At 36.5% G+C, this 26,241-nt stretch overlaps 1 long non-coding RNA gene across 1 annotated transcript; it reads right to left on the minus strand.

The window, feature by feature from the left end:
* Positions 1–234: 234 nt before the first annotated feature.
* Positions 235–24,902, minus strand: LOC131511431 (uncharacterized). The gene is made up of 4 exons (XR_009261519.1): positions 24,758–24,902; positions 8,598–8,671; positions 1,459–1,699; positions 235–455 (listed from the first exon to the last, which is right to left on the minus strand). It is a non-coding gene; the product is annotated as an uncharacterized LOC131511431 (long non-coding RNA).
* Between the last annotated feature and the right edge of the window lie 1,339 nt (positions 24,903–26,241).

Raw genomic sequence — 26,241 nt, forward strand, 5'->3', positions numbered from 1 at the left:
TTTTTATACCTGGGACAGTCCAAGGGGACACTTAGCATGTGATATTACCTTCTGATGGGCCCTATGATCACAAGTTATAACTATTTTACTTTACCCATCATTCATATATAGATATATATAGATATATATAGATATATATAGATATATATAGATGTATATAGATATATATAGTTATATAGAGATATATATAGATGTATATTAGTTTTCTATTGCTACATAAAAATTACCACAATCTTAACAGCTCAAAATAATACAAATTTATTATCCCACAGTTTCCATGGGTCAGGAGTCTGGCATGTCATGGCTGAGTTCTGTGCTTAGGGTCTCATAATGGTTGAAATTGAGGTGTCATCTGGGCTTCTGTTTCATCTGAAGTTCAAGATCCTCTTCCACGCTTTTTTAGAGGGTTGGTATAATTCAGTTCCTTACAGATGTAGGACTGAGGCCCCTGTTTTCTGTTTGGATATAAACAAGGATTGGTTTGGGGTCCCAGTGGGTACCCACTATTCTTGACATGTGACCTTCTCTATAATATAGCATCTGTTCCTTCAAGGTCAGCAAGAGAGTATTTCTGTTGCTTTCAAACTTAGACTTGCTCTTTCTCCTACCTGTAGACCATGTGATTAGGTAAAAACTACCCTAATAATCTACCTTTGATTAACCTAAAGCCAATTGATTAGTAACCTTAATTATATTGGCAAAAATTCCTTTCAAACTATAATTTATCACAGGAGTGATATATCACATTTGTGCTCACATTCAAGATAAATATGTGAGTTGATGGATGGGTTAAATAATTCAATGTGGGGAATCCTCTCACAATTTATCTGCATATAAAATAATCACATTAAATAAGTCACTTTAAATATCTTACGATTTTATTTGTCAAAATATCTCAGTAAATGTTAAAAAAAAAAGACGGTGTAGTTTAAAGATAGACAAATAAATCAGTGTAACAGAAGAGTCCAGAAATATACTCACATACGTATGGACAACAGATTTTGACAAAGATAAAAAAGGAATTCAGTAGACAAAGTGTAATCTTTTACCAAATGGTACTAGAACAGTTGATATTCATATGTGAGACAAACTTCAATCTATACCTCCCACCACACACACTTACTTAATTTAAAATGGATTACAGACTTAATTGTAACATTTAAAACTAGTTAATTTCCTTAAGAAAACATAGGAGAAATCTTTGTGACCTCAGTTAGGCAAAGATTTCTTCAATAAGGCACCAAAAAATGATCTACGGAGAATACACTGGAGTTCTCTAGCAATGTATCTCTCGCCTATCTTGTATTCTATGCTGCAAATTCTAGTTGTCTTTGTCTTCCTAGACCATCACTTCTTCAAATCGGGGAGTCCATTGTGCTCCGCCTGAGTTTCCCCTCCCTGTACTGTAACCTATTTTCTCTCGAGGCAGTTATTAGCCAGGACAATCACAGGATTCACCTCATTTGTTTCCCATCTTCAGGGGTCATTCTCCGATGCCCATTGTCTTGTAAACTGTTGTTCCATATATTTCCATTTGTTGCTTCTCTGTTACTCAATTTCCTACTTTAGACTCTTGAGTCTCTCTGCCTCCCTTTCTCTTGTTCTTTCCATCTTCCATTCATCGTCATGCCCTGCAGTAGCCTTTGCTATGATTTTGAATTCTGGTACCATTGATCTTTAGGTGCCTCAGTCTCATGATCTACAAAATAGTGATAATAATAGTATTTAATAGGATTGAGTGTGGCGAGGACTAAGATAAAAAGTTTAAAGCTCTTGTTCTCATACTGGCTTTCCTCATCTTGAATTTTTACCCTCTTTATCTATTACCTTCGCCTAAGATTAATGATGCCACTTCAATCGCAGAGATATGGTGGCTGCTATTTCAGGTCAGCCATAGTTACCAAATTGTTAAACACCTTTTACATTTTCCAATGATGTTTATTACAATGTATAGACATAGGGACAAATGAAAACTCAGAAAAGCCCAACTTGGTGATCTGTGATCATCTATGTGAGAGAAACTCATATTTGCACTTATGGTATAGGAAACTGAGATATTAAAAAAATAGACATGATAAAAATAATTTAATGGAGATTCTATGGGATTTTATGTTCTCTGGGTAATGGCAAGGGAAAAATAAATGAGAGGGTGAATCATCATAAAATGGGAAGAAAGAGAAACTATCTGATTTGACATGGATTGGGGAGATACCAATCAAATGATACAATTTTGAGATAAGTGAGAGATTTAAGTGGATATAGCAATTAAACAAATTTATGAGTCTGCAGCTCAGAACATAGGTATCCACTGGGAAAAAAGTGAGATTATTCAATATATAAAGATATTTAAATTCATCATGTGATAACACAGAAGACTGATTATCAAAGACTCATAAAAATCATCATTTTTAGCCATCAGCAAAGACAAAGATTCTATTGATTGGATTAAATACATTCCATGTGAAATAACCCATATCTTTCAGACATGGATTCAGAAAAGGAAAAATCATCACTCCCACTTTACTATGCATTGTGGTTGAGGATTAATGAACAAGGTATAAACAATGTGTGTGGAAACATTCCCAAAGAAGTCATTTGCTTTTGGGGCTCCTCAGCTTTGCATATAAAAGATGTTTACATTCCTGCCTCCTATTCTCCAGGCAGCTATTCTCCAAAAGAATCCATAAAGTCACAAGTGTATACAAGTAGCAACCTAGGCATACAGGCAGATCCTAATAAAAAGCCATTTCTTTCTCAGTAGAGAATACCACCCTTGTCCTTCCACTAGTAAACATCGCAGTGTATTTATAAGGAAGTAGAACCCTAGATCGATCTTTCACACCTTAGCACTGAGAAAGGTAGTAGTGGTATTATCAGTTTCTTGAGGCCAATTTCACTTTTTTTTTTTTTCCTGGCCAATAATTTGTATATCATTGGTGGATTTCAAATCAGTCTGCCTAATATTTTCTCATTTGGTGGTGGTGGGGGGGCGGTATAGAGGGTACCACATAAATAGGTTTCGTTCTATTTAATTCTATTAATGGATATGCAAATTCTTCATTACATCATACTGCCGTGACATTAGAGATTTAAAAGTTACACTATCATGTTCTGTTCATTCCCAGTAGAAATTACCTGTTCCCATGCTTTCAGTGACTAGGATAGCTATCCGAAGCCACTAGTCAGTAAAATTGCAGATTCTATCTGGTTTATGGGTATGTGCATGTCCAGGATATCATAATATAAGCTTTTACAGATATAGTTTCCAGATATTATATGACATTACCCATTTCTCCCCACATAAGAACAAAATGGTGTTGATCCTTTATGTGCCCAGTCCCAGTTGAATCATAGGAGGAGTTTCTTTTTTCATCTTTGGAATCTGAGATATTAGGGAGTGACAATCATGCCTTACTCTGCTGGGGCATCATCATAGTTGATGTTATCCATAGCATCCCCTAATACATACCACCTTATCCTAGGTCATTAACCTTACTGACTATAGATCTTTAAATATACCAGAACCCATACTGTCCTTTTAATGAGTTTGGTGTTTCATCAGTTTAATGACATGACTAGCCAACTCACAAATTATTCATCATTCCCAAATGACTGCTGATGCCATTCTCCTCAAATAGAGGGTCCATTAAATCCTAGAATCATAAGTCAACTAAAATTCCCATATCGCATCCTGCCTAACGTGTCCAGTTGTCATGAAGTCACCACATGTTGTTACCATGGGGTGTTTTGGCATGAGACGGAAGAACTGTGTAGCCCATTAAACTCTCCACTGGGCAGAGTCTAACTCTGAAAACAGCTCAGGATGGGTTGTCATAAATGCCACATCTGCACCTCAAAATAGAGTTATTTGTGATGTGTGACTGCCATATAAACCTGTATCCCCTTCTCCTGAGGTTACCCTATTTCCATGCCAGTTTTCTTAAAGGTACTTAATCTGCATTCACATTTTAGTATATTCAATGAGGCAAGTCAAGTGCTGACCTTCCGGAAGGGTAGTAGCAATTGGCTTCCTATCACATTGAGGCAGCTGCATTTATTTGTCATCACATTTCAAATTAATACCATGTGCAGAAGCTAAGCAGCATAATTCAAGTGTAATAATCATCTCAAGATGTATTTTAATGTTTATTTATTTTTGAGAGAGAAAGAGAGACAGAGCGTGGTGAGGGGCAGAGAGAGAGGGAGACACAGAATCCGAAACAGGCTCCAGGCCCTGACCTGTCAGCCCAGAGCCCGACACGGGGCTCGAACCCACAAACCGTGAGCTCATGACCAGAGCCAAAGTCAGACGCTCAACCAACTGAGCCACCCAGGTGCCTCTCAAGATATATTTAAAAATAACCAGTGGAGTAAATATAGTCCACAAATCATGCACCCGATGTTACTTCTAACTGGTTGAATCTTAGGTGTGCATTGTTATCTTTTCTCCCCAGATAATCCAGATCAAGTTTTTAGGCAGAACCCATAAATCAGCATAAGTCAATTTTCATTCTTTGTATGAAACAGGTCAGATGACTTTTCCCATATTTTCCATTAGTTAATACTGGATCTTAGATAGCTGAATATTATTCTCTTGCTCTGAGATACCCTTATGGGAATAAAATTACTGCATCTTTCCCTGGAATTACAAAACAAATATTAGGTGCCCTTCCCATTTGCCATAAACTTCATTTGTCTTGTATTACCTGTTTTAACATATCCTTCCTTCCTTGGTTAGGTGCTCTGTTTGTTCATAATTCTTACGTATAGACAGACAAAACATCAATATCTGTCTCATAGGCCCTGTCTTTATCCTGTTTCCAGGAAGAAGTCTTAGGACCTGATAGGTCTAAAGTTATAAGACTGTCCTTGCCACTTGGTAATGAGGACATAATCATAATTATGTCGAAATTAGCTACCAGGGCCAAAATGTTACCCACTCTAGAGTTCATTTAGAAATTTTCGCTGAAAAATTTATCTAATAGGTATTGTATCTTATGTATCAATATCATTCTCTGTCTGGCCATAGGCAAATGCAGCTGTTGTCTTAGGGTCACCAAGTCAAGTAGATGAAAAGAAAAATTTTGCAAGGTTGGAGAGATAAAAAGTTGCATAATTGTGTTATGTATTCAGTGAAACCTCTACTCAGAGGGTATTAAGGAACATGACATATCTTGCTTAAAATATTTTCCTGCTTACAGCCATACATTTGTAAAGTGTGTATGTTGATCAGAAGAAACTGGCAGTCCAAACTGATAGCCTGTTTGCTATGGCAAACTTCAATTGTATTTTCTACAGTTGCTTCTGAAACTGAAGAAACACATGAAAAGCAAAAACAAAAACAACTCTAAATTCTAAACAATACCCATGTTTAGCTCCCTGTGGCTACTGGCAGGAGTCCAGAAATTCCAGCGAAGTGCAGGCCTCTGAGTAATAAGAATATTATCTAGAGCCATCTTAAGGAGATTTCTTTCCTGTTGGTACCAGCAAAAAAGCGGAGTCTCTTACCACATTAGTGGTTTTACTTGATTTGAGCTTTTACTTTGCACAGCCTGATCATACCTATGCATGCTCATTTCATGAACTCAGGATACTAATTCTAGGGATCTGATTAAGGTATCTCTGATGATTTCCAATCTGTTCTCAGCATCTCTTCTCGGCAGGCAAAAAAAAAAAAAAAAATTTCGAGGATTTCTACACGAATTACCTTGAATCTTTCTGTAAATTCCCAAGGAGACATCCATAACTGAGTAACTTAAACAGCAGTGGAGTTTGTCATCTAGTTAGCTAGAATTTCTCTGTCTCATTATACTCTAAGGCCATTGGCTATAGCACAAGGTCTGCAAATGTCCAAGTGGTATTCTCTGTGTGGGAGCCTAATTCCACCTGTGTCTGTTAAATGACTTGCTCCCAGCTTCACCTAGTGTGAACTGTTTCTTCTCCTTCCCCCCCCCAGGGTTTTATACTGTCTCTCAACTATATTGCAACCGATTTCCAAAACCGCCATTCAACCCTAAGTTCTAGAACACTAATTGTGGACCAAACAGCATAATGGGCTTCGCTGAAAGGGAAACATAGGGTTTAGACCGTACTGAGATGGGGAAAGGGAGATCCATCAAGGGCTCTATCATAGGACTCTGCAGGCAGTGAAGAAACCAGGTCTGCATGAACCCATAATGACACTTTCCTGATCATGGTTCTGGATCTATCAACTCCACTTGATCTGTGAACATTGCTACACTGCTCTCTGTATGGAATGTCTCCAACATTACCTAAGACATGATAGCTAAAAGTTCTCAAAATTATCTGATACATTTCTGTGGCAGTGAACAGTTGTTACTCTTTCAACACCCAGTAACAAATTGGAAATTGTCTCTCAAATAAGCTATAGAATTGGCTGTGAATGGCAATTTTAGAGCTCAAAATGCAAGAAATTTTGGATGGATAGTGGTATTTAATTTCTACCAAAGGGTTCAGTCTGTATGAGTTCTGGTTGCAAGCACATTTAAAACCTTGCGAACCATTTAGAATGTACCAGTGAGAATTCTTAAATAACTACCTTTGGTTAATCTTTTTATATGTCTACTTAGAGCCAATTCCAATTTGGAGTTCATTTTGGTGACTTTAAGTATAGAAGCCATCAAAGCTCCTAAGTGGGAAGTGGGGTTCATTAGAACCCCACTAGTCTAGCTGGACATTGGAATATTAGGGTTAGAAAACAATGAATGTGCCTAATGTTTTCAAGGATACCCATGATTGAATTGGCAGACATACTAAAAATTTCACAAATTGGGCTGAACCTTGCTTGATATTTAGCTGGATTCTTCACGCAGGCTCTTTTTTGCTAAATGTATAACTCCAGTCCTTAACTTGTCTTACCCTTCTTTCCATAAGTCAGCAATCTTGGTATTACCAATGCAGGGCAGTAACTTATAATTAATGATTTTCAAATCCAAATATCTACAACACTAGATTAAGACTGTACTAGTGAATTCAAATATCTTTGAGTCTAGACTATGAAAGTATAATGCATATCATTCACATATATATAGCTATGACACCTTTTGCTGGTTCTAGGCTCCATTGAAGCCTTCCTCGATTCTTCCAACAAAATTTTATTCAGATATTTCTGGATGGAAAATGGTGTCAAGATATAAAATTAACTGATTAGTATCTTTTTCAACTTTTTTTTAAAAAATTGAAGAGGTGAAAGACATTGTCATCTTGTTTAGTCAAGAATTAAAACCATGAAGTTCAATAACTAATGCAGTCTGGTGTAAAGAAAAAATAAGACTTTTAGAATCTGACACAGGTGGGTTTCTATCTTCTCTTTACCATTTAGAAACTGTAATATGAAATATTGAGAAACTTAATTGAACTATCTTTACCTGCAAACTATTTTCATCACATTTTTCTTTAAAACTTTTTTTTAATGTTTATTTATTTTTGAGACAGAGAGAGATAGAGCATGAACGGGGGAGGGTCAGAGAGAGGGAGACACAGAATCTGAAACAGGCTCCAGGCTCTGAGCTGTCAGCACAGAGCCTGACGCGGGGCTCGAACTCACGGACCGCGAGATCACGACCTGAGCCAAAGTCGGACGCTCAACCGACTGAGCCACCCAGGCAACCCTCATCACATTTTTTCAACTGAAAAATGCGAATGCTAATATATCTTACATTACAAGACTACTCTAAGAATTAGAGAACATTTCTGGAAAGTGTGTTTCCCAATACAGTAGTCACCCCCCAAAAGATTAGTGTTATTAATATCAATAGACGAAGATAATACTTATACGAGATAAAATAGCATAGAATATTAAGAAAGAATTATTTGGTGGATAGGGTTAACCAGTCAGTTCTGTTGATACACAAATCATAAAAAGACAAGATCAATTGGATGTCTTAATCGAATAGATAGTGATTATGTTAGTATCTAAAATAATAGAGTTAGGGGTATCTGGTAGCCCAGCCAGTTAAGAGTCTGACTTCAGATCAGGTCATGATCTCACAATTTGTGGGTTCGAGCCCCGTGTCAGGTTCTGTGCTGACAGCTCAGAGCCTGGAGCCTGTTTCAGATTCTGTGTCTTCCTCTCTTTCTGCCCCTCCCTCACCCATGCTCTGTCCCTCTGTCTCAAAAGTAAACATTTAAAAAAACAAAAATAAAAATAAAATAACAGAGTTAAATACCAATATTTTGTGCCTTATATTTTAAGCCAAACAGAAGTATTTTCCTCAGTGATTTTCTTTGGTACCTGACTTGATTATAAATTCATAGCATTTTAATACTTTATTATGACCCTGTATAAAGGAGTATTTTGAAATATATATATTTCTCCAAACTCATAGCTTCTAGTCTTCTTCCTAGAATGAAGTCTCATTGTATCTGTATAATAGTATTTTAAATTACTGATTTGACAAAGAATCACAAGGATTGTGCAAGGGAGAATCTTTGTAAGAAAAATAATTAGACAGATTTCCACCTGTTTTTCATTTACATGCAAAACGTAAGTTTCACAATTAGTTCCAAATGGGGAGATTCACTCTGGAGAGTCTGTCTCTTGACCTCCTTCCTCCCACACAAACACATCTTCTTACCTGTATCCAGGCAGGTGTAAGAGGCAACGACAATGTAGACAAGAATGTTGGTACCAGACATTCAAGTCGGTCCCCTATGAAATATGAAATACGTTACAACATAGACATCCTCTTATTAGCAAGAGTAATTAACCATAATCTTTTGCTCATATCCCATGTCCTCTGGCAACTGTGGCATGCTTTGCTGACACTGCAGTAAACTTCCTGCTCACCAGTAGCAAATTTTGATCTCTGTGTTTCTGTAGATAACAAGACTCTGCACATAAGGATCAGCGATTACAACATTTTACATTCCTTTTGTGCCGGGGGCTTTATTGTGCTCTTGCTTCTTTTTATTCCTCTCGATCACCTGTAGCAGCTTCTGCCCATTTAGATTAATTCTTTAGGCCAGGGAATCTGTTCTGCACTACTGACTTAATGTGTTTTAATAAAAACATGCTGATGGCAAACTGATATTTCTGAGATTACCTTGATCACAGTATTAAGATTTATTTTCAATAATATGTTTTTATTTCACAATTATTAGCAGGGGATTTATACTTGAATTTATATCATATTTTTAAAAATTTTTTTAAATGGTTTTATTTACTTTTGAGACAGAGAGAGGCAGAGCATGAGCAAGGGAGGGGCAGAGAGAGAGGGAGACACAGACTCCGAAGCAGGCTCCAGGCTCTGAGCTGTCAGCACAGAGCTCGATGTGGGGCTCGAACCCACGGACTGTGAGATCATGACCTGAGCCAAAGTCGGATGCTTAACCGACTGAGCCACCCAGGCGCCCCTATCATAATTTTTAACTGTTAAAGGCTATATTTTAAAATGATAGCAAATGCATTATGAACACAAAACCCTGCTGAAATATCTAATGTCACTGAAAGTTATCTTAAATGAAAATATAACAGGACTTTGTCTAAACATACTAATATTTTGTAAAGGGAACTTTTGTGTTTGTATCACATTTTTTAATCCGTCTTCAGTAGATAATTAAATATGAATACATGAAAATATGAATGATCGCATGCATTTAAAACTATAATTCTCGGGGCGCCTGGGTGGCCAGTCGGTTAAGCGTCCGACTTCAGCCAGGTCATGATCTCGCGGTCCGTGAGTTCGAGCCCCGCGTCAGGCTCCGGGCTGATGGCTCGGAGCCTGGAGCCTGTTTCCGATTCTGTGTCTCCCTCTCTCTCTGCCCCTCCCCCGTTCATGCTCTGTCTCTCTCTGTCCCAAAAATAAAAAAATAAAAAAATTTAAAAAAAAAGTTGAAAAAAAAATTAAAAAAAAAACTATAATTCTCCTTTTTCACAAAGCTAATAATTTTGCAGGTGTATAAAACTAAAAGCAAAAGGGTAAAGGAAGAAAACAGATTTGGGAGACATACAATTTATCATTTAAAAAATCAAATTGAAAAAGAAAAGTACTGGGTAACACAAAACAGAAAACATGAATTTATATCATGAGACCTGATTTCTTCCAAATACCTTTCTATCTCTTTCACTAAGGAAATAAATAATCTGTCACTCGACTTAGAATGTGGAAAGACTGATGTAGAATTTTATGTAAATAAGGAGTCAGACTTCTACACGTTTAGAGAAGAGCGGCCTAAATTCAAGTTGTGGAAAATTCCACAGGCTGTGTAAGCTCTCCAATTGGAGGACTCCAGAGAAGCATGTCTGAGTCTGAGAGCCAAAAGTAAGTACCATTTCAGTCTCTGCCTCCCCACGGAATAGTGGAACACCATCAGGCAGAAGGAAAGGCAGCTGCCACATGGTCACGTGGCAGTCCCAAGTGCCTGGAGAAGGGGATCAGGGCCCCTTCTGTTATCAGACTAAAGGACAAAAAAAAAAAATTTTTACAGTCCTTTTTCGGGTGGAAAAAATATCCTCAGAAAACTGAGGATTTAGGGTAGGGACAGAGAGACAGATTCAGATTATTTGAAGAAACGGTTATGAGCCTGGTCCATTACACTAACTTCTTTTACAAATACGCTAAAAACACACAGTGTAGTCTCTGCCTTTATGAACCTTGTATTTGAGAGAGAAGGTAAATCCACATGAAACAGGTCTTCAATTTCTAAAATGGACGATAGAAGAAAATTATACATACATACATTCATATATATAATATATGAAATATAAATTTAATCCGCCTTTAGCTTAAATGCTTCTTGGTGTTCACATTTCACCCACTTGAAGCTCAGATTTCACCTGCTTGAAGCATATTGACAATGCTTTAGAAAAAGAAAACTTTATTTCCCGATTTTTTTTGAGAAAATTACTAATCAGAAAGTGCAAAATGTGTAATGACATACTTTGCTTTTATTATTGAGCAATTAAACCAAACACATTCCTGTTAATCAATCAGTTGAGCAGGAAGGAGGTGCTCTCAGCAAGATCCTCTTTTCAGTCCTTCATCAGTTACTGTAAATGGGAGGCTACCAGGATTGCAGCACTCTGTGTATGCAGAAAAGGGCTCTCCCACTGTGCTTTTGTGTGGCTTCCCTTCCAAAGGATGAAAAAAAGAAATATTACCCTCTATGCTATAATATTGCTCTCGGTGTTTGGCGCTGTGCAGGCTTTCAGATTCCTGAACTAGAAAGGGATGTTTTATTAAGAACAGAAAATAAAAACTGGCTTTCAATGTTGTCTAAAGTGAAATTTGTCTAAAGTGGGATTATTGACTTATTAAGTAGAAAAAGAATGATTCAATGTTAATGGCCAGACTATGACTCAGAAATTAGATCAAATACTATTTTCAAATACTAAAGACATTCAAACAAAATTTGTACTGTGATATAAAACAATATAACTATTGTTATAACAAATGGAAAAGAACAATTTCTCCTTGTTAAGCTTTTGTTCTACATTAGTATTTCCCAAAATAACAGTATTAGAGGTACTGATTTCAGAGCATTGCAAAAGTCCTCACAGAAGGAAAGAGTGGAAGGTAGAGGTAGGAAGGGAGAAAGGCAAAAAGAGAAAAAAAGAAAAAGAGAGAGAAAAGGAAAGAAGTAACTAATTGAGAAACAGAAATATTAATATTGTAGAGTCACACAATGTAGGCTATGAAATTAGAGTTTTCTATCAAATAAGACAAAATTTACATTACCTTCGATACTATGTAAATGAGTATGCTTGAGGCTCAAATATTTTTGTATACATATATATTTTATTTTCGCTTTGGTTACTGCCTAGTAAACTTTTAGGAGGCCCGTGATTTCATCTCTCTAGATTCATCATACTGTGCTCTGGAGTTTCGACACTGGTAAATATGCACAGAACACTCATTGCCGTTTTACTGCTAAGAATCTCACTCCAGACAAAGCAAAACTATTCTCCCTTAATGTGTTTTGCAACATATTGTCTGTGCCCAAACCCCCTCCATGTCATAGCCTTTTAATATGGAGGGCCCAAACTTTTGGAAAAAAAAAATTATCAAGTGTTCACATGCCTCTTTTTTTAATTCTATATCTCATACTTTTACCTGTACCCTGTTTAAATGGAAAAAGAAAAAATATGAGGACAAAAAGTTTATCATATGTCTTAGTCTGTCAAGGCCGCTATAACAAGATAGCACAAGTTGGGTAGCTTGTAAATGATAGAAATTTATTTCTCACAGTTCCGGAGGCTATAAGTCCAAGATCAGGGTATCAGTATGGTTCCGTGAGAGTCCTAGATTGCAGACTCCTGTACCCTCACATGGAGTAAGGGGAGCAGGAGCTCTCTGGGCCCTCTTTTATAAGAGCACTAATTCCCTTTTTGAGGGCTCTGCCCTCATAACCTCTCAAAGACCCCACCTTCTAATTTTTAGAATGCTGTCATCATATCTACATCATCTATCTTAGAGCATCTTTGTCCTGTAGAGTAGATGCCTGTGAACTAGTTTGACAATTGGTTCCAAAATTTCTTGCTTTATCAAACCTGAAATTGACCCCTAAGATTCTTTACCAATTACTTCTACCATCTCACACCACCCTACATTCTCTCATATGTCTAATCCTAAAAAGTTTGTTCCAGCCCCTCAAAAACAAATACAACATCTCTCCCTTTCTTTCTTTCTCTTTCTTTTCTTTCTTTCTTTCTTTCTTTCTTTCTTTCTTTCTTTCTTTCTCTTTCTTTCTTTCTTTCTTTCTTTCTTTCTTTCTTTCTTCTTTCTTTCTTTCTTTCTTCTTTCTTTCTTTCTTTCTTTCTCTTTCTTTCTTTCTTTTTCTTTCTTTCTCTTTCTTTCTTTCTTTTTCTTTCTTTCTTTCTCTTTCTTTCTTTCTTTCTTTGTATTTTCTCTTTCTTTCTCTCTCTCTCTCTCTCTCTCTCTCTCTCCCTCTCTCTCCTCTCTCCTCTCTCTTGCATGCATTATTATATGCCAGTAACTCGGACTGTTCTTATATTCTAATACTTAGAACAATACCTGGTATGGAGTAGGCTTTCAATAAATCTTTATTTATGAAAGGGATGAATGACTGTATGAGTGAGCAAATGAATGTCAAACATGAAATTGGGGCCTGTTATAACACAGGCTATCCACTGTGGCAACTTTTGGATCGGAATAGAAAGAGAAAGATATAGTCAGTAGTCTTAGGAAAATTGGAGATGTGAATAGGATGAATCTGCTGATCATGAAGGCACTTTCATATTTGGAAATCTGGAAATGTAACTAGATGGTCTTATCTGAGAACCCTACACTTAATTTGAAAAGACTGGAGGCAGGTGTACTATAAGGTATAGTGTCTGGGAAGAATCATACTAGGATGATAGGATTAGATAGGAAGGGAGGAGGAGAGGTAAGTTGGTGTTTGCTTGTCCATTTGTGTATTTTCAATCTGTGATGCTACAACATTAAAAGTCAGATGCTACAGAATATGGGCCATTTATCTCATAATAAAGACTTTACTTCTGAGTTTTCAATGGCTGGTCTTAAAACATCACTGGTCCTGAATACAGGGTAAGCCATGATTCTTACATTAATTGCCATCTCGTATCCTTGACCATTAAACATGCCAGACATTCAGACTCCTGAAATTTTTTACCTGATGATCAAAAGTGATGATTACTTTGGATGATACTTTTGCTGTTATCACAATGTGTGAACCAAAGGAGACGCTCAAAACATACGAATACCCTTTTCCTAGTGGATATAAATTAATCTTCACTTGCCTCAAAATTTACCACTATTTGTATAGTCTCTACAATAGGATAAAATAAAGTAGAACAAAAAGAAATTTAAATATTGTACAGTAACATTTTTGACGTAATCTTATAGCCTCCCTATGGCTTCTGAATACACAAGATTGAAAGAAGTCTAAAATATGAATTTTTAAAATATTCTTTGAGGTAACCTGAAAGAAACAACAAATAGCGATAGCTGACTTTACCAATGCAGGGCTATAAAGATCACCTTCTTTTATCCTATCCATTGTATGCAGAATAAAGAACACATTTGTTATGTGAAGGTCTGGCTTCGTGAATGGACTAGGTGATAGGAGTTGAGGGATTCTGTGCCAGGTCAATGCCTACCAAATATTGTGTTCAAGTCCTGATGCTATCCATGGGATCCTGTAAGTTCCCTTCCATGAGAGTCTCCCATAAAACATAAATACTCATAGGAATTTTTATAATAATAATAATACTTATTGCTTGTAGTGCAAACAGTGATGACTGATGACATGGCTAACACCTTTATAATGTTTACTATGTGCTAGGCACTGTCGTAAGCACTTTGCATATATGAATTCACTTAATCATGGCAATAAATAGGAGGAGATACTATTAAATTCCCAATTTTACAGACACAAAAGCTGGAATACCAAGATGTTAAGTTGTCCAAGGTCACAAACCTAATATTAAAAAAGCCAGCATGTATTATATAAAATCTCTCTGTGGTGTCAGGGACCACTCAGAATTACATTTCCCCCAAGGAAAGGAACACAATGGACTACACTATAAATATATAAGGTGTCTAGGTGACGGAGTATATATACATGAAGATGGGAGATAGGAAGTAAAAATAAAAATGGTGTATCACTGATGAGAAGAACTAAAATAACTCAAGAAAGGAAGAAAGTTTTAATGACGTTTCAGCTACTCTAGGGTTTTTAACTACAGCTTTAATTTTAAATGTTTTTTTTTTTTTTTGGATTGCATTTATAGAAAATGCTGTTTGTTGAAAATCTCCTTCTACTCATCAACCAAAAATGAAATGTCAGTGCCTTTATTCTTCCTTATTTATATTTAAAACTCAAATCTCCAATTTCCAATAAGGTGTTTATTATGTATGTTGATCAAAATGCCTGCTAATGAGCAAATACACTTCTTACTTAACAAGTAAATATTGTTGCTATTGCTTCTGACGATCTTGCTAATTTGTGTCAGGAATCCCCCTGACAAGCTTTCATTCTCTGCCCTGCTAAAGTACATTCAACTACAAAATCTCTCCAAAACACCAGTCAATATTTCCTGGATAGTTCTTCCCAGCAGCGCCCATTGAGAAGTGATTCTAAAAGGAAATTCAGGCCAAGGTCAAACTGGCTGTTCTTCTAAAATCAGTTTTTACCTTGGGCTCCTCATTTGGAAGAGATTTACAATGACTTACCCCTCATAAATTCATTCATTTTCTTTCCATTTTTATGGTCAAATCAGATGGCAATATAAAAAGGGTCAAAGACATTTTAGAAATTGACTGATGAGTTTCAAATAATAATAGCTAATACACATGGAGCAGTTAAACACATTTCAGGTATTAACTTTATTATAAAAGGTAGGTACTATTATTATTGCCTCTTTTGTGAATGAAGAGCCTGGACTAAAAAAGTTAAGACACTCAGGCACATTGCCTGGTTGGTCACTAGCAGAGCTTGAGTTCTAACCCAGATAGTCTGAGGCAGAATCCCCATCCCTCACTTCTTCTACACTATGGAGATGAATAATTGTGCATAATTATTTAAAAGGGATCAGAAGAACTATGTCAAGATCTTTGGAAATTAAAGAATTTAGTAATGCTTTGCAATGTCTCCATTTCGACCCTCTTGGTATTGGTAAATATGTCATATCCAGATAAAATAATAATGCAAAGTGTGGAAAACAACTGGATAAAAAACTGAACACACATCAAGTTTTGTTGTTGTTCCTAGTAACTACCAGTATTTATAACCACCACTGCAACCAAATATAGACTATATCCAGAATGCCACAGTTTCTCTATGACCCCTTCCAGGCAATATCCGCCTCTCATACGAAACCATTGCTTTGATTTCTAGTACTAACAGATTAGTTTTACCTGTTCTTGAATTTCACATAAAAATATACCATATAGTACTTATTGTCTTGTGTCTGGCTTCTTTTACCTAATATAATATTTTTGAGTTTCATCTATGTTTCTTGTATGTTAGTATTTCTTCCTTTTTTTCCCCTATTTTTTTCTTCTCTTTTTTCTTTTCCCTTCCTTTTCATTGCTGAGTAGTATCCCATTACATGAATATACTACATTCTGTTTTCCTAGTTCTTGAGTATGGGCATGCAAGCTTGGCCAATCATACGTTCTCTCCTATGACATAAAATTCTCTTGAGCTAACACAAAGATACTGTCAAAATAGAGCAATTATTCACAGAGGCAGCACTGAGAGAGTCCAGGGGTAGCAAGAATCCAGTGATAGTGACAGTGGTTGGAGTGGATCCTCAACACAAAATTTCAGTTGTGTGATCTTAACTACAATTCTTGCTAACAAGTTTTCATTAGTCCTGGTCCATTTTTCTAGACCACTCCAGTTATCCGTGACTTCTCAGAGCTTCTTGCTATCCTTCCAATTAAAATTAAGTTTCTGCTTAATTATCAGTACTGCTTTCTATTGCTTGCCACCAAGAACCTTTATTGGCCAACTCATTTCCTTCAGGTCCTCAAGATTACCATCTGAGGTAACAAAAGTTTAAAAGCTCTGATCATAGCAATAGAAGTAGTTATTGACAGAGTGGCTAAATTGCCTTGTCCCTGGATCAATGATTGCTCTTAATTCTGAAAGGTATCAAAGTCCAGGATCATGAATTTTCTTATGTATTTATTTACACATTCATTCATTCATCGAAAAAATAAATAAGAACAAAACTGATATAGCAAAATGTTCACTGCATGTTTTAGGATAAATGCTAATGTACATAGGCTCATAGTATGTAAAAGACATGTGTGAACATTTTTGTACATATACCGAGGTGCTGCATTACAAAATTGAAACAATATTTGTATAGAATATATTTTTTTAAGTTTATTTATTTATTTTGAGAGAGAGGAAGAGGAGAGTGGGGAAGGAGCAGAGAGAGAGGGGGAGAGAGAGAATCTCAAAAGGTTCTGCCCTTACAGCGTGGACATGAGACAGAATCTCAAGCAGGATCTGCACTGTTAGTGCAGAGCCTGATGTGGGGCTTGAACCCACGAATGGCGAGATCATGACCTGAACCAAATACTAGACTCAGATGCTTAACAACTGAGTCACCCAAACACACTGAGATAATTTTTAAAAAAATCATATTATTAGGGTTTTTTTTTGTTTTTCATATTAAATATAAATTGCTTTAAACTAAGGAAAAAATAAATTTTATAAAACTAAGTCAATGCCACAATCCAATTGCAATTTTGTTCTCTGTCTGGAGTAAAGAAGAAGCTTCAGGGGCACCTGAGTGTCTCAGTTGGTTAAGCATCCGATTTTGGCTCAGGTCATGATCTCGCAGTTCGTGAGTTTGAGCCCCACATCAGGCTCTGTGCTGACAGCTCAGACCCTGAAGTCGGCTTCGGATTCTGACTCCCTCTCTGTTTGCCCTTCCTCTGCTTGTGCTCTGTCTCTATCTCTCAAAAATAAATGAATGTTGAAAGAAGAAGAAGAAGAGAAGAAAAAGAAGCAGCTTCAGAGAGAAGGAAATGTTGTCATTCTTCCTGGAACCTGGAAGAAGGTACAGTGAAGATACATGTTTTCAGGGAACAGCATGTGGCTAGAGTATTAGAGGAGTTGAAAAAAGTGGAAAAACCGAAGATTGGGAAAGAAAATTAGCACGTTATACCTTAGAAAGATCACTGTCTAATCTTCTATTCCAATCATCCAAAATGAAATTTCAGCTTGGTTCAAAGCTGCTTTAAAAAATCTTGAATGATGACTATATTGATCTTGCTTTTAACAAAGCAAGGGCAGCTTTTGACAGATAATAGTTTCTAGAGAGAATTTGCTTGATTTCAATGAGTTTTATTTTGACAGTTAACTTCTATTAATGACAATTGGTATTGAATACATGTTTCTTTTAAAATAAATTTATTGAACTGTAAAAAGTCATTGATGTAAGTTATTAATGTAAGAACAATGTTAACAGAATAGGTGGGTCTGATACAGAGATTTGGTAAAGTAACAAAGGCATTGTGATATTAATTGAGGTTTGGGAAGTTTAACATAAAGTAATCGAACAGTTTGAGGTTTTGAATTGAAGACTTACTTTCCCAAACGTATCTATGCAATTCAGTTCCTTTAAGTGAGGTCATATATTTTAAATGAGTTTTTAGTTTTTTCCTTCATAATCATAATTATGATTGAAGATGTGTGGCGTAGTGGAAAGAGAAGCAGCCATGGGCTCAAGGTTTCTATTCTCTCCGAGTATTTCTGGATATTTATCAAGCTTACTTCTGCCATCCACCATAAGACCGCCAATAAGTCCCTCAACAGCTTAGAATTTCTTCCTCCCTTCAGACGTTCCTTTTTCTTCAAAAGGATCCCCTTACAAGCATATTGATAAATGAAGTCACCGGATCTATCATTAATTTCAAGTCCATGCTCTGATTTTAACACAGATCCTGTGATGGAGGAGATGGAGCGGTCAGAAACAAGAATAAAGGGCTTTTCTTCTCCATTTCCTCCATTCCTTCTCACCTGAACAGTTTGCTATTTATACATTTCAAAGATCCTATTCGATGGAAGCACCCTGGAATTAAATTTGAAAGCTTCGAATTAGATTTTTCCAAAAATCTTAGCCAATTAAAAAAAAAAAAAGAAAGAAAATGATTTATTCAATTGATTCCATGTCCTTGTTCATACTATTTTCAACTATTCAAAGAACATATATCTGCTTTATGGGTAAAATTAAAATAATGTATTATAAAATTTGAATATGATCGCAACCCCTGTACTGTTAAAATGTGTGGTTTACTTCTTTAGACAAGAAGGTGCTACAGATCGTCATATAGCTGTTTCTCTTGTGGATATCAGAATTTATTCCTGGGAAAGCATTGCAGAGCTGCTGCCTAATTAAATAAACTTTTCAGTACAATCAGAGACAGATGCGTATAGTTCTTACCAAAACGTTATTTGTTTTTCGCGATATTTCATATAACACACACACACACACACAAAATCACATTCAAAAGTCTCACCATCAGAAAAATGGAGCAATTGAAACACATTCAGATTCATTTTACAGTTTTTTTTAAATAAAATGTAGTTTGGCATATCTGCAGAATAAATCTATTTAAACTCAATGGGGCACTTATCTCTTTCTCTCCCTGAGGCGATACTGTAGGATACTGAGTAGAGTAGCATACAGCAATTACAGTCATATTAGAACGACAAAATTTAGCTTCTAAAAGGGTTAGAGGACTCGGGTATGAAGGAGAAAAAGATTTTAAAACTCAGAGACACACAATGCAAAGCCATTAACCATTCATTCCCGCACACAGGAGAATTTAAAGATGCATTAAAGAATCTGGGTGTAGATTTTGCTATCATTTACGGCAGGTGTTTAGGGAAAGGGTAAGATTCTGATTCTGATGTAACAATCACATGAATAATAAGATTTTTCAGATATGGAAATGCATCTTTTATGTAATGTAACTGTTTAATAAAGGCTTCAAATGTTTTTTTTAATAGACTTTGTTTAAAAACATTTTTTTAATGTTTATTTATTTCTGAGAGACAGAGTGCAAGCAGGGAGGAGCAGAGACACAAGAACACCCAGAATTTGAAGCAGGCTCCAGGCTCTGAGCTGTCAGCACAGAGCCTGATGTGGGGCTCGAACTCACAAACCGTGAAATCATGACCTGAATGGAAGTTGTACCCGTAACCCGCTGAGCTACCCAGGCTCCCCTAGACTTTATTTTTAAGTCGTTTCAAAATTACAGACAAAATCAGAAGATGGTACAAAGAACTCACATATACTCCTTCACTGAGTTTCCCTGTAATCACTATCTTACATTAGGATGGTATTTTTGTTGCATTTAGTAACCAATATTGATACAGTACTGCTACATACTTCACTCAGATTTCCTTAGTTTTTATCTAAAGTCTTTTTTCTGTTCCTGACTACAACATTGCATTTACTTGTTATGTTTCCGTGGGTTTTTCATGCCTGTGAGTTTCTCAGAATTTATTTCTGCATGTGATTTTATAGGACTTTGCAGGATTCCCTCTATTGAAATTTCTTTGATGTTTTTCTCATAATCGAACTGAGGTTATGATTTCCTGGGGAGAAGACTATAGCTGTTAACGTGTCATTTTTTCACATCGTATCAAGGGTACATTACATACTATCAGTATGAGTTATCATTGTTGATGTTGACCTTGATTACTTGGTTGGGATAGTGTTTGCCAGGTTTCTCCACTCTACTGCAGTCACCTTTTCCTCCCATGTCTCCATATTGTACTCTTTGAAAAAAGAGTCACCACACACAGCTCACACTTAAAGAGGGTGAAGTATTTACATAAATTACATGGAATTATCCTATAAGAGAGGATCATGTTTTCCAGTTATTTGTTTACAAAAAGTATTTATTTGTATCATATGAAATTCTTACACTTTGGGTTATAACCCAAGAGTACTTTATTGTTTAAATTGTTCCAGTTTTGGGGCGCCTGGGTGGCGCAGTCGGTTAAGCGTCCGACTTCAGCCAGGTCACGATCTCGCGGTCCGTGAGTTCGAGCCCCGCGTCAGGCTCTGGGCTGATGGCTCGGAGCCTGGAGCCTGTTTCCGATTCTGTGTCTCCCTCTCTCTCTGCCCCTCCCCCATTCATGCTCTGTCTCTCTCTGTCCCAAAAATAAATAAAAAACGTTGAAAAAAAAATTTAAATTGTTCCAGTTTTGGCAATTGGGAGTTCCAATTGGCTCCTGGATATAATCCCATGCATGTAGGTATTTTTTTATTATTATTATTATTATTATTATTTTAACATTTATTTATTTTTGAGACAGAGAGAGACAGAGCACGAACGGGGGAGGGGCAGAGAGAGAGGGAGACACAGAATCGGAAGCAGGTCCAGGCTCCGAGCCATCAGCCCAGAGCCTGACGCGGGGCTCGAACTCACGGACCGCGAGATCGTGACCTGGCTGAAGTCGGACGCTTTACTGACTGAGCCACCCAGGCGCCCCTTATTATTATTATTTTTGAACGTTTCTGTTATTTCTGGCAACGCAAGATGCTCCAAGTTCATTTTGTATAGTTTATGCTCCATATGTCCATTCTATATTTCTAAAATCAGACGTTTCTCCAAGAAGCTCTGACTCCTTTTTTGTTTTGTTTTGTGTTTTAGATAATCGTACTCAAAACCAAGATATGTGCATTGGTGTCCACACTGCGACTGGAGTGTTGATATTTCCAAGCTCTTTTAGCTTAAGTAGCAAGAAAATATACACTACTCCATATGTATATACACGGAACTATAATTTATTTTTTTTTCAATTTTTTTTTAACGTTTATTTTTGAGACAGAGAGAGACACAGCATGAACGGGGGAGGGGCAGAGAGAGAGGGAGACACAGAATCGGAAGCAGGCTCCAGGCTCTGAGCCATCAGCCCAGAGCCCGACCTGGGGCTCGAACTCGAGGACCGCGACATCATGACCTGAGCTGAAGTTGGTCGCTTAACCGACTGAGCCACCCAGGCGCCCCAACGGAACTATAATTTATATTCAAATATGTATATATGTATCTATTAAGCTGTAAGCTTATACTGTCTCCACCTATAATTCATTACCTATGAATCGTTCTAGCCTCCTCCCTTTCCTTATCTGCAAACTGTGAGAAACCTGGCACACAACCTACCGTCCATTACTCAGTTGCTCATTTCCAGTATGTACACACAGCAGTATCAGAATTAACCTGTGGATCCAATAAACCGTGTTTTCAACCATAGTACAATGTTTATCTGCCATCCTTTGCCTTTAATCTCACCGTGTGCACTCATTTCCAAAGTTTCTCTAAGGCTGCATCTTTCCGTCCATCCCCTTTAGTGAAACTGTTTCATGCATTTGTGATACAGTTGGCTTGTTTTGTCACATTCTGCACTCCATCCGGTGATCTCCCATCTCTTAAATGATTTTTAACAAATTTACACATAGTAGGGCATATCTTGTAAAGTTCTATGGGTTTTGATATATGCATATCACATATCCACCATCCCAGTATCGTATAATAAAGTTGCGTCACCTAGAAACCCCCTGTGCTTCAGGTAGTCACCCTCCTTCCCTTCTCCAGAGCCTCCAGTGACCATAAATTTTTAGTGTCTCGATAGTTTTGCCTTTTCAGAATGTGATATGATGGGAATCATACAGTACATAGACTTTTAAGACTGGCTTTTAAATTTTGAAATATGTATTTAGGGGGCGCCTGGGTGGCGCAGTCGGTTAAGCGTCCGACTTCAGCCAGGTCACGATCTCGCGGTCCGTGAGTTCGAGCCCCGCGTCAGGCTCTGGGCTGATGGCTCGGAGCCTGGAGCCTGTTTCCGAGTCTGTGTCTCCCTCTCTCTCTGCCCCTCCCCCATTCATGCTCTGTCTCTCTCTGTCCCAAAAATAAATAAAAAACGTTGAAAAAAAAATTAAAAAAAAAAAAAGAAATATGTATTTAGGTACATCTGTGTCTTCATGGCTTGGTAGTTCATATTTTTCATCATTGAATAATATGCTGTAGAGCAGATATATCACACTATATTTCTTCATTCTCCTGTTGATGAACATTCGTGTTGCTTTTAATTATGGTGTTTAAGAGTAAAGATTCCGTACACATTCTTGTACAGGTGTTGTGTGAATATAAGTTTCCAAATTATTTAAGTGAATACCTGGGACTATAATTACAAGACTTATGATAAGACTTTCTTTACTTTTGTAAAAAATTACATACTGTATTCCAAAGTGGCTGGGCCATTTTGCATTCCCGCCAACACTGAGCTAATTTTCTCCAGCAACTGGTATTGTTAGTATGATAGGCAGAATAATTGTTCTCAGTCTCTGTGAGAGAAGGCTCTTATAAAATCTTTTACAATAAAGAGTAGGCCTTTGTTAAGGAAAACATACTGACTGTATTTCACAAAGGTTACTGTTTCCATCTTTGTGCCTCTGATTTTTCTTGGCTCTTTACCTTGAAAACCTGGTGGGGTTCCTGTAAGTAAACTCATGAGAGTGTGAGGGCTCCCTAAGACAGACTGGGGTCTCTAGAAATTTCTCACTTTCTTGTTAGTCCACAATCCTCATCACTGAAATATTCCCGTCAGTGTATGACTTCAGTGGCTGTTGGTCCACAGCAGCTGATCTCAGCTCTGATTTTTTTTTTTTTTTTTTGTCTGTGTCTGTCTCTCCAGAGTCCTAGGCAGTGGTTTGCATCGACTTCAGTTCTCTAATGGGTAAAGAAAGATTGTCAAAGCCTGAGTTTGTTCAGCTTTTATTTAGTAAAGATGGAGATAACTGCTTCCAATCTCCTTAACATGTAGAAGCTAGAACTGAAGTTGGTTTCCAGTGATATTTTTTGTGTGAATTTAGGATGCATTTGCTAATCATCTGTGGTCACTCTGGTACGTTGAATTTTTTTTTTTTTTCTTACAGAATCTCATATCTTCTACTAAATCTTGCGGCTGTTACAAACACATAAAGTCATGAATCTTCCCGCACATCTTCAATTCATTTTCAGTGCAAAGTGCCAGGAGTTATGCACTCAGTCACTTGATACTCTTGTGCCTCAGTTCCCTAATCTCTAAAAGGTATCACTACAGGGTACATCTAGAATGCTGTGCTAGATTGCCCACAAATTCCCATTGTTAATATTCTAGGTAAAGTTGTGTATAAAAATAAAGTTTTGAAGATGGAATCACAATTTGAAGCAATGGCTCTCAAAGGAGTTAATAAAAGCAGCATCAGCTTTATCTGGGAACTTTCTAGAAATGCAAGTACTTAAGGCCCACCCAAGACATAAGAAATTAGAGAGTGCAGGTGGGACCCAGGATCTGTGTTTTAACAAGCCGTTCAGGTGATTTGGACACAATCTACATCTGAGAACCATTGCTTTAGGATAGTGTATGCTTTTACACAATCCCATTCTGAATATTTGCTAAGTTAAATAATCATAATTAATTTATATGTATTGTTTCTATCTGTTTAAGCTTTTATGTATTGGTTTTCAAAACAATATTTTTAAGTGTACTTATAAATATGACCTCTTGTATACGAGTACCTCCTAATAGTGTAATTTAGTTTTTTGACAAGTCTGGGATTATAGATATGTGATCACTTAGTATGTCTACAGATTCAGCTGGGAGCAATGTCATTATAAACGGAAGTGAAGCTGTAATGTTACAGGGTTTCATGAGCAGGATTTTTAAAATAAATTTGTAGTAAATGCTTAGAATTTGAACTTCCACGTTGACACAAGTGAATGCAAATGAGAATAAATTACCAGCTATGACTACTTTATGCTACGAGATTTTATAATGTGAACAAAACTGAAACTTTGTTCCTAATAGGCTTAAGGGCTTTGCTCACTCTTTCTTTCTTTCTTTCTTTCTTTCTTTCTTTCTTTCTTTCTTTCTTTCTTTCTCTTTCTTTCTTCTTTCTTTTTTTCTTTATTTCTGTAAGGTAAACATTTGGATGATATTTTCTTTGACCACAAATCATCCCATATTTTCCCTTTCTGTACCTACTTGCTTTGAATATGCATAATATGTGATATACATCAACATTTATGGCAAGACTACATTATTTTCTCAGGTGATCAAGCTTTAAAAGCATAACACAAATGCTTTCTGTAGAGCTAAACCGGGTGAGGCTCAGTATAAGATAAATGGTTTGTAATCTGTGAACAAATAGTTTTTTTGATGAGATTAGAAGTGTTCTCTACAAATTTAGGTAGATGTTGAAAAAGATGAAGAAGTTGGGATTTTCCACAAAACTTACCACTATATCTCCCTCAGAACACAACCGTTTGTAGGGGCACCTGGATGGCTCAATAGGTTAAGCATCTGACTTCAACTCAGGTCATGATGTCACAGTTCATGGGTTTGAGCCCCATGTCAAGGGCTCTGTGCTGACAGCTCGGAACTTGGAGCTTGCTTCGGATTCTGTGTCTCTCTCTCTGCCTTTCCCTGTTTGTGCTCTCTCTCTCTCTCTCAAAAGTAAAATAAACATTAAAATTTTTTTAAAAAAGAAAACAACTATTTGTAAAATATATTTTAATCAAATCCATCTTCTCCTCTATGTGGAGACCGATGATTTCCTATATAAAATCTTTGTATAGGAAGGAAATAATGATTAAGACTGTGTGTTCTGTTTCATCCAAAGAACACCTAAAACAGAACTGATGGTGATGTTTATTAAATATACAGATTTCAGAATTAGACCAATGAAATAAAGATGAGAGAATCTGGAACCCAAACATTGGCTCAGAAACCTAGAGGAGCTCTGGTTTCTGTTAAGAAGTAAGGTCACTTTTAAAATCTCTTCAAAACACTCAGAATTGTTATTGGTCCTTGGTAGTTAATACTGCTTGTTTACTGTAGTAAAGGTAACATCTCCTTAATGGACCAGTTTATTAAAGTTCTACTGGTACAAATGAGATGTGTTGTTAGATTCACTGTAATGATGTCCAAACATAGAATTTAAATATTAAAATTCTGAAAATGTTAATCTGCTACATGGTTAGCAGGTAAAGCATGAAATAGAGTGTACCAGTAATGTTTTCACAATACTGGTTCTCCTTTCCAAAGACATACAATATATTGGGGAATATTTTTTTTTAAATACAATTTGAAATAACTATGATTATTTCATTTTAGACTATCAGAAGACAATACATCTAAATTGGGAAGCAGTGACATGAAAGGTAATCATGGGTTTTCAAGCCTTCTGTTTCTTTTCTTTGTGTTCTAAGGGAAACCAAAGTATATTTAAGACTGACTTCCTTCATGATCTTTTCATCTTGTGCTATAGGGTTGGTTTCAGGTAGCTATTGTAGCTAAATTGAGAGGCACTGTTTGCTTTTAGGACCCCATTGATTTTTCCACATCTGTTTTATGTGTCACAATGACTAAAGCAATACTTTGTTAGCAAAAGAGTGAATTAAGAACCACAGTAAAATTTACAGTAAAAAAAGGTTGACCTGAAAAGAAAAGGCTGGTTATATTCATATCAATACTCAGAACAATTCCTGGACTATATTGGGAGTTCAACAAATACTGTTGACTGAAAATATATATCAAAATTAATTAATCAAAATTACTAATTATGTACTTAGGTTTTTCACACTTGGGTTAATTTAATAATCATATAAATATTTGAAAATAAATTGTGTTTGAATAAATTTATATAAAATTTTAATGGTAAATATTCAACTGTATCAACCCCAAATTCATTTGTACGTGTATATTTAAAAAATTATTTTC

The sequence above is a fragment of the Neofelis nebulosa genome, chromosome 5 (genome assembly GCF_028018385.1).
Source record: "Neofelis nebulosa isolate mNeoNeb1 chromosome 5, mNeoNeb1.pri, whole genome shotgun sequence".
NCBI lineage: Eukaryota > Metazoa > Chordata > Mammalia > Carnivora > Felidae > Neofelis > Neofelis nebulosa.